Here is a 14,614-nt window from a genome sequence, read left to right on the forward strand (position 1 = left end):
CCTTGGCAAATAGGGAAAAAAATCATTACGCTGTATTAGGCACTAAAATATTTTCCCACTGCAAAGGCTAATTGATAAAACCAAGCAGACATTATGGGGCAATTAATGTTAAGATGAAAATAAACACAAGAGCAAAACAAAAACAGGCTGACGGAGAGTATTTTTTTCTGGCTTCAAGGCGTTTCTTGTGAGTTGGAAATGAGATGCTGGTAAATAATCTGAGATTACCTGCCTTCAATAGAAAAGGAGAGAATAAATGGGGAATTGAAAGAAAGGATTCTTGCACACCTCTTCCAGTGAGAGTGGTTACAACTCTTAAGGAGGTTTGCATGTCTTTCAAAAAAGCCTTCTATTTTGAAATTTTCTATCAACTTTTCCTCTCCTGTGGCTGGAATCGGCTTTTCCCCCCACTCCCTAGAACAGCTCCAAATTCTGCATTTCACTGTAAAAGTTGGCCAACATAATCTAAATGAATTTGCAGCCCTAGAGAAAAATCCATAATGTTGTCATTTTAAATAATTACAAAAGGGAAAAAGAGAAAAATGGTGATTTATCATCTGAACTATTCCCTGCTTCAGATTTCAAATTTGTATGAAGGCTCTAGCAAGGAAAGATGTTCAGGGAAAAACAAAATCTGCCAAAACTCTGAACTTGTTCTGGAGGGATTATCTTTTTATTTGTTATTTGTACAGTGTCGAACACCTTCGATCTTACCCTATGTCCGGGACTCCCAGCTGGTAGCTGCTAGTACAAACCAAACAGTGAATGACCGGTAAAGAAGAACACACTGGTCCAGACACACAGTCCATGCACTAACTCAGCAGGACGGGGAAGGAGATAATGAAGACACAGACAAACTAGACACTTCCTACCTGATATTTTATTCATTCATCAAACAATATTACCTATTCCCATCCATGCAGGCAGGGGGAATTTTGCGGGGCTGATTAAAAGCAAGCAGAAGTGAAAGAGCAAAATAAATTCTTTGCTAACCAGCAGTTTTTATGTTAATTACATTTGTAAATTTTTACTTATTTTAGGTTGGTAAGGCTCTCTAGCAGCTGAAAGTGCAGTGCAAGTCCTGTCTAAAGAGGAGGGGGATGCAGGAAATCCTTCACTTTATTCTTACCTGTCTGGGATTCAAAAAAAAGTCACAATACCACAGTTTTTAAATAAGAATAAAAAAGGTTGGATGCATCCTATCGCTGTTTGAGGATTGCACATAGGCTGATAGAGAGGACTTGTCGCCTGTATGTCACAGCAGAGTTTTCTGTGTCTTTCTTGGGAAAAGCCATATCATCTTCTAATGTTAGGAGGACTCCGGTGGGTATTGTGGGTCAGCTCTGGAGGTTGTTGTACTGCCAAGCAAGTCCTGAGGGACCTGTCCATGCTGCATCGAAGGTGGGGCAGGACCTTTAACCAGGCACTTCTTGACCCTTAACGAGCAGCTGGCCATTGATGGAGTTAGCTGCCTGAAGGTAAACTGCTATTGAAAAGAAGGTCCTTCTTTAACACGCTATGTTCAGAAGGGGATGGCGTATCCTCAGGTTGCCTGAGGGCAAACGCACCTGCCCATTTACCTGTAACACAGCTGAGATTATGCTTTGCTTCCTATTCCACATCAGGAGGTTCATGGTGGGTTGGCGTCTGAAGATTCTGAGGCACGTAGTTGCTCACCGTCCTTTTGTTCACCTTTCACATAGGGGCTGTGGTCCCACTTTGACCATCTGGACTGGTGGCCGCAGCTGCATTCCCTGGGAGGAGAAGCCCACATGGAGAACCAGGGACAAAGCTGAAGGCAGGATTGAAATCTTCTTCGCTCCGTATGTGCTGGTCCAGCATTGAGGGGACAACATGGCGGCAGCTCGTCCCAACTCTGCTCACTTTAGAAGGGAGTTTGGGGGTCTCCCAGGTCCTCCTCATTCATTTTGTGGACCCAAATCATCACTTACGCAGAGGTCAGCTTGCGGGTGAGTGTTAAAAGAGACTCCTGGTTGTATTGATGGTATCAGCTGGACTCTGTTGTTATGTGGCCTCAGACACTCTGGGTTTTCAGGGGATGGGGTACGACAAGTGTCAGGACAAGGTGGGAGAAAAGGAATAAGTGGGGCATAGATATTCCTTCTACCAAATCAGTTGCAAATTAGCCATCCCAGTGTGTCATCCTAGATACGGACTGTGAAGAACTAAGGATCAGGGATTAGAGATTTTGCTTCATTTAGACATCTACAACTTGGATGAGATCTTAGCCCATATGGTTGGGGAAAAAAAATTAAAACTATAATGTCAAAACCTCAGAAAATAAATAACCAAAATGTCTTTGCCAGTTTTAAAATAAAGAAAGAAGCCAAAGGGGAATCTTTTGTGTCAGGGAATGGAGAAACTAAGAGGGGAGCAGGGACCCACTGGGTGTTCAGGTGTTGGGGAGCAGCAGTGCTGATGTCCCTGGGTGACCCCTCAGTCTCCGTCAGGCAGGGAGCTCCGCTCCTGGCTGGGTGTGCTAGTCCCAACGCACCACTCCTGGGCTCCCACCATCCCAAAAAGCAGAGAAAGAGCAAGGTGCTATGAAAGATGCCTAATACTAGCTGGGCTTGGAGTCACACCAACGTAGCTTTGCTCCTCCTGGACCCCAGATTAGTGCCAGCACACATCTCTCTGCACCTTACCACCAGTTTGGAGCCATGATCTGGCCCCTGGGGCCAGGTACCTGCCTCCTCAAACTGACCCACCACACATTGCAAGAGCCCTAAAGTAAGAAATGCGCGGTTAAGCGTGTTCTTGATTCCCCCTCCATGTTGACGGATCCATTTAGATACAGCTTTTTGGTCACCAGGCTGCCTCCCCAGTCTCCTTCTCCTTTCTTACTCCCAAGAGCTCCTATCAATGCTTATTACACACCCATATTCTTTCTTTTCCTTTTCCCTGTACATTTGCAATGCTGTGGCCTTCACACTGCCCTTCACTGTTGCTCAGCCCTCCTCATTCAAATCTGGAGACTTCCTCTCCCTCTTCTGCCTGGGATCTTCAACAAGACCTGGAAGGACTAATTGCACAGAAAACCCCCATGCTCTGCTGCTGCTTTTTGCTGTACAAAAATACAGCTTTGAATGTGAGGACCCTTTCAACCCTGTCCATAATAAAGGCAGCACATTTCCCAAGTTAGAAATTACCACAGCTCTTGTTCAGACCTCCATCACTTGAGCTCCAGACAGAAACCAGAGTGGTTAAGGGAAGGCCATACATTTCTTAGTCTCTCCTGTAGCTCTGCTACTAATTCTTAGCTGGGACTCACACCTTGTCTTAACATATGTTGCTCTCTTCTGAGAGCTTGCTGCAATTTTTTCCTCTTCCCAGTTTGTGGCCCAGCTATCCATCCTTTCTTTTCGCACTTAGGACATTTCTCCAGACCGCACCTTCAGGAGACAGGAGTTTCCATCCCAGTGCTCTCCCACCACTCCTGAGCAGCTTCAGGCTTTGTTCCCACTCTAACAATGAACCTGCCCCGTGTTCACTTGTGGGGGACATTCCTCGGTGCCCACAGGGAGCTTTTGGGTCAATAATAAGACAAGCCCAAGAATGAGACCTCATCCCATGCATGAGCACAGGAAACTCAATGTGAACGTAAGAAAACCCATTTTTGCCATGAGGGTGGTTGACCACTGGGTCAGGCTGCCCAGAGAGGCTGTGGAGTCTGCATCCGTGCAGATATTCAGAACCAGGCTGGACACGGTCTTGGGCAGCCCGCTGTAGCTAGCCCTGCCTGACCTGCTCTTGGATGACCCTGCCAACCTCAACGCTTCTGTGATCCTGTGAACCTCACTCCTTGGATTTTTTTTTTTGCTTTCCTCCCAGTCTCTCCTTGCTCCTTCTCACCACTTTCTCACACTCCTGGCTTTTCTGTTTCATCTGGCTCCTGCTGGAAGCTCTGCCTCTCCTCTTTCTCCTCCACTTACCTTCTGCCACTTTCAGGCCTTGTGGACATCAATTCACTTTTGGTTTTGCTGCCTATTTTCTCCTGTGACCTTCCCAGCTTTGATGTACTTCAGAGCAAAGTATGGGGGATCTGAGCAAGACCAAGAAAACATACACATTATCACAAATATAATTTTTCATGTGGAAATGGTGCTTAATAGTTAATACATAGCAGTCACACTTGGACTCCCAAAAGGTGCTCACTTCCAAAATTGGTGGCCAGTATATATTCTAATGTGATATATATGTGCCATTTCAGGACATGGTTTAGTGGGCATGGTTAATGGTTGGACTCGATGATCTTGAAGGTCTTTTCCAACCTAAATGATTCTACGATTCACCTCTATGTGAAAGTCAGCTTCAGAAAACAGCCAAAGGTCTGGAGTGGAGTTTCGGGGCAGTGACTGGTGCTCCCTTGCCCCATGTCTGAGCTCATCCCCTGCGGTCCCAGACACCGAGGGAGCTCTGTGGTGGTGCAAAGCCACACTGGCTGCAGGTGAGGTTGCCCTGCTGAGGGCTGGGGACAGGACGAGGGCACCCGCATTTCATCTGACCATCTCTCTACATATGGAGCGGGGATATTTGTGTTGCTCGGTTTGTGCCTGGGACCTGAACCAAGTACCGCTTAAGGATGCTAATAGAAGTGGATGAGTTTATTTAGCCAAGCTATCAGTATTTTGGGGTATTTCTGTGCTACCTTATCACCCCCAAAAGAGGCAGACTGCTTAAAATGCTCCATATTTAGAAAAGCTTGTTTCCTCTCTCCTGCCTTATGTTATTGGTGTGGAATATTCTCTTCTTAAGCACACTGCAATAATATTGGGTAATTACTTAGCTCATTTTTCTATACGGGTTTTGGTAATTCATAATTGTCTCAGAGCTGAGAAAATGTTTCCTTTAAGAAGGTTAAACAAAGAGTTTATTGACATTAGTGAAGATTGGTTAAAGAAAACATTATTAAATAAAGGGAGCTTTATTTAAACACTAAATTAATCATTTAAAGGCAAATTAGAGGTCGTAACTCCTCCTAAATAAATAATGTTAAACAATAATTAGATATCCATTTTAGATTACAGGCAAGCACTTGGGTTCAGTGGGCTGAAAAACAAGTTTCTTCTCATCTCTTCAAATTTGTTCAATATACATAATTAAAGCGAATCACTGCCCCGCTTAAATTTTCCATTCTGAGATTAAAAAAAGATTCTGTTTGTAACTGTGTGTCATATTCGCCATTAGATGATAAAACATCTTTAAAGCTTCACTTTCATATAAACAGAAGAAAAGATGAGAGCATCCAGAGAGATCCCCGGCAGTGGAAATCGATTCTTCTAAGCTACTGGTTACAGTTATCAATCTTATCAAACAGGCCGATGCATGAGTGCCCTCAGCCACTTTGATTTGTATGATCTCTCTTTGCCAGAGTTAACCTTTCCGACGTTACGTCGTGTGCAATATGCACTATCTGGGCTATAATTACACTCCCTTTCATTAGCGCTCTTAGTCATCTCCTAAGTGTGAGATAAAATTAAAGAAACCGTCCTCCTTTCTCATTTCATTACAGTTTTTTATTTTATTTCATTTTTTTATTTTATTTCATTTTTTTATTTTATTTTAGGCCCTGAGTAGTTTCATTTGCGGTTTCCTGCGAATACGAACCAACCTTCCCCCTTATCATCCGCTTTCAAAGAGGGATTCAGGACAGGGAGTCACAAACGCAGCATCTCGCATCTCGCTACCGCTGGGTTTGCATTAGGCCTCCTCGAAATGACGATGGCTGTTGAGCGTTGACAGGAACCATACCACCGTCCTCCAGACCTTTTCGTGGGCTTTGCTAGCCCCGGTGCCAGCCGCCTTAATAAAAAGCACTGGGAATTTTTGTCTGCTGTGATACAAGTGTTAAGGAGTTAGATTAATGAAATCTGACGTTAGCGCTGATAAATAATGACACCACCGAAAGCAACCTCGGCGGTGGATGGCAACATCAAAAAGCACAGCAGATTTCACTCTCTATTAAGGGATTGTCCTGTAAGGAAGCAGAGACGGTGGCGAGGGGAAAGCTGGATGGTCTGGCAATATTTTACATGAATCTCCCATCGGCGAGCAAGGTTTTTTTTGCACCGAGTTGCCGCTCTGCCTCTGTGTTTGCCACGTTTGATTTTAGGCTGATACCGGCAACGGAGAGCGCTGTCGAAATGACGCCGTGTTGTAGACGTCGTGCTTGGCGTGAGCGAGTATTGCATGGCTAATGTCATCCCTAATTGCACACTCCGCGTTAGCTTTGGCTACAGTTGTTTTCCATACCTCTGCCTGGCACGCAGGCTCCTGTTCCTTCGTTTTTCATTACTGGGACTAAGTGGAATATGACTTTGCATTGTGCTAGAACATATATTTCACCTATTTTCTTGCTGCTTCCTTTTCTTTTATTTTAAAATGAAAATGGCTGATGCTAGAGATATTTTTAACCCCTGCATACGTTATCTCATGCCTCACACAAATCTTCAGAGTCCACAACAGTGGTAGGGATTGCAGATTTCATTTAAATCCATGTTCTAGGAAGAATAACCTCGCAGGGAAAAGTTGTTTTGCACAACCCCGATATCTCTCATTAGCTAGCGAACACAAAGGAACGGAACAGGACTTTTCTGATTATTTTAGTGGTTTTTTTCCCTTAACTACTGAATTTACACACAAAAAGAAAGGCACTTTGTATTTAAGGTTAATCAAGTTTCAGTACAATTTTTTACAAACTGGAATCACACTAATCTTTTTTTTCTTGCTCTAATGTGTGGCTGTTGAAATCCTTAGCTGTGATAAATTAAGCTACTTATTAATCTAATTATCGTACATTCATCCTAGAAACTTTCATGTGACTTGAAAAGGCTATTCAACCTTTTCCCTCCCCTCCTAGAAAGGGCTCAACCTTGCACCAATTAAGATCATTCTGAAGTAATGCTTTAAAAAAGCTTTCTTTAATCACCCAGTGGAACATGGGCTGATGGTAAGCAAACTAAAAGCTGTGAGAAAAGTTTACCTTACCTTGAAGCCTGAACATTTTGAATTGGAAGAGGAAGGTATTCCTCTCTTCCTCCTCTTCTCTGCTCTCCTAAATAAGTCCATGAAATTATTTAGCAAGAAAAGTTGTTAATGAAATCGCTGGCTTTTCTCTGAGCATAGCAAAGGACAAGATGGGAAGGTGTACTCGAACAAAACCCATGAAGTCTAATTCAGTATTGGGATAATGGGAATTTTTGGCTCCCAGAGTATATATTAACCACTCGGATTTATAGGTATTGTTTTGTTTTAAAGCCTTATCTAGCGATATGAAAACATCCTGATACCAAAGGATCCAAAGGATTAAAAAAGAAGAGAAAACCCCAAGAACGGAAAAGAAATAGGTTGCAAGTGTATCCTATCTTAAACATCCATTCATTGCCAAATGGTTTTGTTACTTTTTCTTAATAACCACATAAATGGAGCTGTTTTATATTCAAATTAAACTAGGTATTAATTTGAATGCAAAGCAGCTCAGTTTGTGCCGTTTCAATGACAGGTTTACCCCCAGACAGAATTTATGAACAGCCCGATGTGGGGGAAGTCCGCTTCTGCTCCTCACCCCCTCTCCGCGCCTAGCAAACTTGCTAACTGTGAATAGTTTTTGAAGTGAAGATTAAAAGAGTGGAATTATAAAGTATAATTACATTTTATTGAAACTCTAGAAATCAGAAAAAAATTCAGCAGGAAACTTTTAGTGAAACATGATGTGTTGTCATTATCATTAAAAGATAAAAGTTCCATACTGTTTTTATCTGTTTATTTGGAAGAAATCCAGCCTTTGCAGTTACGCAGGAAACAAAAAACTGGAATGCAGGAGTAATTATTAAAACTGTGTGATTTGTTATCTCAGCTACTGTCTTTCCAAATGGTAATGCGATATCAGCAGCTGCAGACGGTCGCTGATTTCCTCTATTAGTAAACAAGTGCTTTGGAGACCTGTGTGAGGCACTTTAAGCCCACTACTCCCCGAAGTGCTGTCAGGCTTAACTACTAATCCATGGTATTTCAGAGCACTGGAAATTCATCTTTATAAAACCTGAACAAAAAAGGGAAAAAGCCTGGAGGGCAGGAGCTCCCTCTGGTGAGACAAATGACATGTTCATTTATTAATGAAACAATAACCCTGGAAAGAGGATCAAAGCACATTCCATCCTCACTTTACAATCCCCAATTTTCTCAGGCCATACCATTTAATTGAGCCATGACAATGGAATACTTAATTGTTGCGTTAAAGTTTGAAGAAGCGACTTCTTCAGAATCAATGTTCATTTCTGGATTATGACAGTATAATGTCACCAGCTTGTAGCTGCTGCAATTTTATTTACTCTCTTTCTTTTACGCAGGGAGAGAGAGAGAGAGAGAGAAAGAGCTCATTTTATTCTTTTACCAAAGGCCTCTTATCCCTACCCATAAGTAGGGTTACATATACCTATACTGGAGGTAAAGCCCAGCTGCCTGCCCGCTGCTGTGCTGAGGTTGTGCCCACGGGGACGCGGCTGGGGGTGACTTCTGCAGCAGGAGAAATGCAGGGGGTACAGCACCTTGGAAAGGTAAAAGAAACCAGCTTTTCGTCTAAGATTAAGGAAAAAGCTGAAATAGGGAGCTGGCCTTGCTGCATCCTCTTTGCTTCAGGTGCGACAGCTCATTGCCAAAGTAGAGGTAGCGTTTTAATTTCGGTAGCTCTGCTTTCAGGAGAGCTTGTTGGCGGGTTTGGATTGCATGCGCAGAACACATTAAACGTGAGCACTCGTGTCTTATTAATGGCTTGGCCTCTTGACTCCCATTTGAGAATGTCTTTAAGCACATGCACATGCCTCTATAAGCACCAGCGAGGTCCCAGAGCTCTTCACGGGATCCTCCAGCATTTGAGGATCATCACCGCCATCCCGAATCCAGGCTACAGGCAAATCTTAGTCCATTCTACTTCTTGAAGCCAGTACTACTTCAGTGCCATCCCTCATTTAACAGGTCTAGGAGCAGCTATGATTACATTGTGAACCTGACCATCCTGCTTTGCGTATACTTTACTTTCTCCCAGTACTTAAAGCACGTGGTTGCCTCTATGTTTGGGAATGCTTAAAGGGCTTTTGATTCTCCCCCTGCTTTCAGATGGGGTCATAGAGGCCCTCCTGGTTCTTTCCTGGGGGCTCACATTGTCTGCCATCAAAGTTTTGAGGCAAAAGGGCCATCCTTCTGGGTTTGTGCCCAGCTGCTGCTGAGGTCCCCGATATTTTGAAAGGGCATGAAGAAAATACAAGTGCCCAAAATAAAAGCCAGGTTTCCAAAAAGAGCGGTATAACTTCTGAAATGAATCTGTATGTCACATCTCTCTCTCCAAGTGACCTCTCCCCTAACACCTGTTTTTATCAAAGTTCTTATCGGTGACTCATTTTATATAATTGATATTTACTAGTAGACTCAGTATCCGGTAGTGATTGACTGCTTTCTTTTTCTTTAACCTGATTTTAACTTAAATGTCATTTTCTGGGTGTCTGTAAGGAAGCAGCTAGAAAGGGTATCACGCACGACTGTCTGCTACCTTTAAATTAATACATTATGGTTTATTAATTCTTCTTATGACATGTATTATAATACACTTGCATGTACATAGCGCCTATAATATAAGAACCCTGAGGCACTTACAAACATTAACTAAGCCTTACAATCTTCTTACTTTGGGTAAACAGGGACAGAGGGAGGTTAAGTCTGTCATCCTGACAGCTCTGTGCAGAGCTGGGCACAGAACTGCTATATCCTGACACCTTGTAGTCTCTAGGGAGCTCACGCTCCCCATAGGATGGCTACTGCACCCCGTAGGATGGCTACTGCTCCCCCTTCCTTCAAAATCGGTGGAGGTGGTTTGCGGGACTGGAAAAATGGGTCAGGGTCTCAAAGAGATCACAGCTGAATTGCCTATACTTACACATATTTCCCCTCCATCCTTATCTGACTCAAGCAATGGGCTAAGCATTGGCTATGCAAGAAGCGAGTAAACCCTGGTTGCTCAGCAGAAGTACAAATCATTCCTAAGGTTGGTTCAAAGGGGGTAATAGAGAAAGACAGAGCTGTTGAGAAATCCACCTAAGCAACAGGTCAGCCTTAAGGAGTGTAAGTGCAGCCCAAAGACACTGAAATCTCTGCACCAGCAAAGACCTGCTCTGTAGGATTTAATTGAAAATATGATCTGTCCCCTTTTTCTGTTCTAAACACTAAGTACTGGATTAGAAACGGGGTGGGATGGGGACCCTTTGGGACTGGAGCTTCATAGGATGCACAATTCTCCTAAAAGAAATATATCACACTGCAGGGGAGTAGCTCGGGGGGGGTCCCTCCATGTAGGTCAGGTGAAGTCTCGGTGCATTCCTGACATGGAAACAACCAGATGAGAAAGTCTGAGTAAATGAATTGTGTAACAAAGTCCAAAGGGACTCTATTCCTTCCCCCCGCCCCCGCTGCAGTATTAAGAAATCTGTGCAAAAATCCCCTGCCTTCCAGAGGGCACTGCGTGAAAAGCACAGTGCCATTTCCAGCGTGTCTGGGAGCTGTGGTCCTTTTATTTCTTTCCTTCCGTACATATGCCAGCAGGGTCTAGCTGACCCATCCCTTCAGGGTGAATATCAGGATTCCCCAAGTACTCCTAGCAATGAGGTGACGGGGACCGAAGGCGATAAAACCCACCCTGGATGCCTCTGCAGGGGGCTACGTGAGGCTGGTGCTGAGTCCTCCTCTGCCCATGGGGACCTCTCTGGTCTTACCGCGCTCCCTTGCACAGACCCCTCCATGCCTGGGGATTCTCCCTTCACCAGCAAAACATGCCTGGTTTTGCCCAAATAATAAGAGGAAAGAGAGTCTGGTAGAGAAACATTAAAAGGACTGGTTATCCCTTCCCTTTGCGGGAAGGTGACTGGCTGGGACAGGAGCAAGAACCGATGTCAAGGGCTCAGAGAGGAGGATGAAGTCTGTCCGGCAGCACGAGCTAAGTCCGTCCGTCCCAGCTTGTGTAGGTGAACCCGGCTCCCTCTGCCCTGCCCCTTACCTATTGAGTCCCTGGAAATCCGATTACTGATCCAGGCCAGCCGTACGTGCAGCCAAGCAATTACATTGTTTTTCCTCCACTGCAGCTCGGCGGGTTCTGCAGTTGAGGTTTATAGGAAAACAGAATTTTGAGACAAAAAAAAAAAAAGTGCTTGATGATATTAGTATTATAAAGACGGCTTACAGTACTGGATATTACTATTCTGTTCGGTAGTGATTAAGGGTTCCAGTTGAGACTGGACGATTTATTATGTTTTATTGAGATATAATAAGAGCTGGGAAATGAAGGGAATAGGAAAAGACAGAGAGCGGAGGTGCGGTGATGCCTGTGTTACAGCTGGGGGGCTGCGGTGTGGGACAAATAAGTCCCTGGTCCTACAAGGCTGTAGTTCTGCCCACGCGTTCAGGTCGGGGGATATTCTCCACGCACAAAATGAAACATGTGGCCATCTCCGGCGATGACCCTGAAGAAGTTCAACCAAGGTCATAGCATGGAGGAGAAGGGACCCCCCCGGGCTCCAAGCAGAGTGTCCCCATCCTCCCTAGGCTGGAGCCCTGAGCTTTCTCATCCTGGGATGGGTTTTAATGCTGTGCCCATTTTGGCAGCGCCCCGGGAGGTTTTGGATAGCTGGCTTGGGAGCGCAGCGTGGCAAAGGCTTAACTTTCCCAGTGGTGAATAGGCGAGCTGTTGGAACTGCAGAGGAAATGTTTTCTCACACAAGTTTAAGATAATAAACTCAACTGAGTGAGCAGACACCAGGAAGAAATATTTAATTATCCTTCTCACCATTATGGGGAACTTCTGCCACTCTTCAGGTTATTATACAGTAAATAACCAGTTTTCTAAAGGACAGAGCTGTTTTAATTATATGACAATGAATGCATAATTATTATGTTTGTTAGGAATGAATCACAAGACAACAGACTTGATATTGCTGCTCTAGTTAGTGCATCTTAATTACTTTTTCATTTATTTTGCATATAAAAGCTATTTGCTAATTGTCTTTGCTGTAAATATGCAAAATATAATTAGTCATTCATAATTCTTTATGTGTTATCTAACTGTACATTTGTTACTGAGGAATGTATATTAAAGTTTGAATATTTAATGGGCTTTTGTGGCATAGAATATTTTTGTACAAAGTTTTCAGGAAATATTAGAGACATAATTTAAACCTTCTTTTAACCCCTTTTCCTATGCAAACTAATGTTTCCCATAAAGACTAGATATTGATAAATTAAACCCCCTGGAAATCCATTTCTATTTTCTAAGCATACAATATAAATCCACTGCTGATGATATGAAATGCCTCTTGGTCTCAAACTGAAACCAGAGAGATTAGAGCCTGTTAAAAGTATTGCAAGTTGCTCTCTACAGTGAATTTAAACCGTAAGTACAGAGTCGCAAATGCATTCAAATCATATAGCAAGATCAAATGCATTTATCTTTGGTGTAGGATTGTCACCGTGATGGTACTGCCCTGTTGCAGAAGGATCTGATTGCAATATGTGTTTTCTGACAGATATTGTTGGTCAGAGCAAGAGGTCACCGTTCCTGCTTATTGTAAGGCTATTAAGTTTTTGACGAATAATAAAATGTACAAGACTTTAAATCTTAATTTTGTTCTTTAATTTTGGCACTTGTTGGATCTCTCTTTAGTTGTGTGGCTCGCCCTGAATTGGAATCGCAGGTCCAGCTAAAACACTGTGCCTCTCCTTCTTTATGCCTTCTTTTTTTTTTTTTTCCTAAGGCTTAGGCTAGTTTCATCTGTAATTAGCACTCTGTAAGGCCCTCAGTTCCTGGGAATGTTTTACATTGTGATTAGATTCATTACAGAGATTGACTGGTTAAAATGGGCCGTGTGTTTCTGGAAGTTGAATTAAAGTCCAGGTCTCAAGAACCTCCGCAGATAATTATACATTATCTGTTCGCTCGTCTCGGCGAAACGCTGCCGGTTCATTCTCCTGATGCATGTCACATTCTACATTTTTTCATCTCAAACATTTGATTTACTATCCGGTTGTACTGTTAATCCTATGTCATGACACTCCTATTCACTTCTGCTTTTCAACTGAAAGCAGCTTCCTATGAAGATAAAGCTAGGTAAAATCTATTGTAAAGGAAAGAATAACTTGAATGCAGCTATCATATCGAAAAGAAAACACACTCCTCCACTCTTCACCCTTTAGATGCTCTGAATACTTTTCTTAATGATGAAGTCAAACAGAATAGCCACTGAGAATACAAGCCATGGTTATTTTTTTTTCCCTTCAGAAGTAATCCTGCTCTGTAATTCTGTAATTGTTCTTATTTACGTTGGGCAAATCTTTTTAAACTAACATATATAAAAACAGAGTGACAGTAGGGTATAAATTAGAAAAAAAACCCCAGCTAACATGCTTCAGTAAATTGTGATATGAATAAATCATACATATCCCTACTTATCAAACAAGTATTTAGAAGCAAATTTAAATAATGCTATTTAATGCTGGCACTTGCATAAAACCCACAACTGTCAGTGACATTTTTTTCAAGCAGTTGACTACTTGAGCTATAGATTAAAAACCATACATTTTATGCATCTAGCACAGCGCAAAACCCTCCCCCCAACTACTTCAAATGATGTTCCGCTTCCACACAGAAGCTATGCAACAGTATTTAATCAACTAAGAGCTGAAAACCTGGTATTTCACATCACAGGTGGGGTTATGCCTGCATGAAAAGGGAAAGTTATATAGGACACACAGAATTTTAGTTTCCAACCTGTGAAGCCAGGAGATACCCTGTTAGAGGGAGGCGTATCCTAAATGTATTTCCTTTACTGCAAATACGCTGGACATGGACAGGCTATGAAAGTATATTGAAACCACTGGAATATTTTTCTGCCCATTCAAGCCTTCTTAGCCTTTTGGAGAAAAATGAGAGCAGCTACCCAGTGTGGCAGAGGTTCTTCCTACGATCTACTGCCTCTGTCATGAAGGCAAGCAGGACTGTCAGCACTGGGGTTAAAATCTATTACAATGTACGATGTACTGTAAGAAGCTGTTGAGAAAACCGAATCCTTTGGTACCAAATCTTCATTTTCTCTTCTGCATCAGGCAACTCAAACAGAAAACAAAATTTTGGTTTTAATGGCAGAAAAGAACAGAGTCTTTAAAAGACATTCACGGGGGTAATCAATTGCTTGGGTTTCAAAGTAATCTTTATTATTACATGACTGATGCTGAAGGGATGAACAAGACATGAAGACTTGATGGCAGTTTTGGGGGAGACTTTTAGTCCTTGAGTATTACAGAAGACTTTATGTATGCTTTTTTGAAGAATTCATTTAAAACCCAGTAGGAAGCAGGTAGGCTGCATGTTGCCAGGGCAGGGAAAATGCATCTATTCTGTATCATTTAAATGTCAGATCGGTGGGTCAGGATGTTAGCACAGATTCCTCCCAACTTCAGCGCAAGCTCTGCTCAGTAAGAACCACGGTCTCACAGGAATATAGCTCAGCACGGTTAGTCAAAATAAATCATCCTAGAGCTTTTTTTTTTTCCCATGGAG

This window comes from Buteo buteo, chromosome 6 (assembly GCF_964188355.1).
Source record: "Buteo buteo chromosome 6, bButBut1.hap1.1, whole genome shotgun sequence".
NCBI classification, from domain to species: domain Eukaryota; kingdom Metazoa; phylum Chordata; class Aves; order Accipitriformes; family Accipitridae; genus Buteo; species Buteo buteo.